Here is a 2,597-nt window from a genome sequence, read left to right as displayed (position 1 = left end):
CTTATCTTACACTTTCTTTCTTATATTACAGCCTGGTACATCAAGTGAGAAGATTCTACATGGGCCAACAAAATTGAAGAGTGCTTCACCAACCAATATAGACATTGGCTTTAAACCTCGTGGCCTAAAATGGAAGGGAAAAGATGCAGTCAGCACCTCACAGTTGCAACAAATGAAAGCAAACAGGAAAAACTAGAAGTAGTTCATTTGGAAAGTTGTTATGATTTTGGCCCATGTTAAAAGGGTCTTCAACAAGCTACTCTTTAGTTTATTTTGAACACTCGTGTAATGTATTTTTGAACCATGCCTTTGTGTTAGCAAGACTATGTATTTTTGAACCATGCAAGACAATGGTTTTTTATTACCTCTCAATGCATTTGTGTTATGTATTTTTCAACCATGACTTTGTGTTATGTATTTTCCAGCCATGCATTTGTGTTATTAGCTCAGTTTTTGAACAACAACTTCATAGGGCAAGTCGATCCCAGAAGTAATTTCAGAACACAGGGCAAGTTAGAACACATGGCAAGTTAGAAAACAGAGGCAAGTTAGAAAACAGATGCAAGTTATAGAAGAGAAACTGCTCAATTCACACTAGAAGTTACAAAAGAGACACTGATCAATTCACATTCAAACTTCCAATTTGATATAAAATATGAACTTAACAGACCAATTAAGTACAACACTAATTACGTGAAATAGCCTCCTAACTACTGCAAAACTAAACAATTAAGTACTACAATTTCGAACTACACAATATTAAAGAACCATTTTATAGTTAGCAGACAAAGAAAAACAATCACAACTCGGTTAAATTTGACATTTTCCCAATCCCTTTGGAGTTTAACTTCCTTGAGCTTCTTGTTCAATACCATCATCTTCTCTTCATTTTCATTCAATTGAAATTTCAAAGAATCCCTTTCTTCTTCAAGCTCTTTCACTTTTCTCTTTAGTCGATCAATCGGATTATGACCATCTATGAATCTATTCATTAAAGATGATTCATCAACATTTTCAAGTGACGGATCAATCCATCTAAAATAGCCACATCCACCATTTTCCTACAAACCACATAACAATAATAAATATACAAAAATGTCGATTTTTCAAATAATACAATAATAGTAGTTTTTGTTCAAATAACTACAAACCTTTGATGCTTTGCATCCAAAAAATCGACGACCTGGCTTCAATGGAGTCCTTGAAGTTTTCAGTCGACAATAATAACCACACTTACATACATCGACTTCCTCGATATTCACTGAACTTTGTGACATTTGATAAAACGCAACTGATTTAGAAGAGAGAAACGTTGGATATTAGAGGAAGAAGAGAGAATTGGGGATTAGGGTTCTAAAATGTATTTGGGGGAAGAAGAAGATTTTAATGTTAAAATATCGGCCAAATATCCAAGTTAACGTTGGATGTCTTAAATGCAGGGTAAAAAATGGGAGAAAAAACAATTCACGCGCCTGATTTGCGTGAATCACAAACGATTTGCCATGTAGGCAAAAAATGCTTAGATGGTTCAAGTCTGGGGTGGTAGAGGTGTTCAATTGGTACTAGGTGTAGTTGAGGTGTCTAAATGAATAATGAGGACATCTTTGAGGGGCTACAGATGACTTTGGGCAATAAAAAACTTTTAAGAATTCTATAAGTTCTTTTACGTCATTCCAATCATTATCATCAAGCCTATTTGTCATATTTGAATTATGAGCATTCCAAACCATTTGTAAAGGTTTCCTATATTCATAAGCAACTTCAAGCATTTCAAATAAAGAATTCCATCTAGTACACACTGATTTTAGAATTTTTCTAGGTGGAAGATTAAATTCACGACAATGATTTTCAAAATCTCTACGTCTAGACTTAACTTGACATTTAAAAATAAAATGACATGCAGTTTCAACTTTTGTGCAACCATCATCATACATTGCTATACCATCTCTAACAATTAAATTATATATGTGTGCAGCACACCTAATATGAAAACCATCAATATAAATAGGGCAAAGAGACGGTTTTAGTATTTCAACAGCATTTCTATTATTAGAAGCATTATCTAATGTGACACTACTTATTTTATCACAAATTCCATAGTTTTGCAAAACATCTATAATTGTTTGAGCTATATAACTACCGGTTTTATGCATTTCACAACATTTATAACCTAATTTTTTTTTTGCAAAGTCCAATTTTCATCAATCCAATGCGCAGTAATTGTGAAATAATCATTACCATTTACACTACGGCCCATATCAGAAGTAATAGCTATTTTACAATTGTTATAATAAAATAAACAACGAAGATATTGAAAATGTTGAGCTTGATAATCAAAAATAGCCTTTTTAATTGTATTTCTAGTAAAACCTTTAAAATGTGGATTATACACAATTTGAATATAATGAATAAAACCGGGATTTTCAGCAAAACTAAATGGCAAACCCATAACAACAATCATTTTAGCTAATTCTTCAAGATCTTTTTCTCTACTATATGACCGTTGTATACTAGAACCAGAAACATTAGAAGGATTTAATTGTGTGTGGACCATATTAGAGCCCTCTACTCCTACATTTTCAGGAAGGGTGGTACCA

Source organism: Solanum tuberosum, unplaced genomic scaffold (assembly GCF_000226075.1).
Source record: "Solanum tuberosum cultivar DM 1-3 516 R44 unplaced genomic scaffold, SolTub_3.0 scf00594, whole genome shotgun sequence".
Lineage (NCBI taxonomy): Eukaryota > Viridiplantae > Streptophyta > Magnoliopsida > Solanales > Solanaceae > Solanum > Solanum tuberosum.
The sequence above is the reverse complement of the archived record's forward strand: the minus strand, read 5'-3'. Positions refer to the sequence as shown.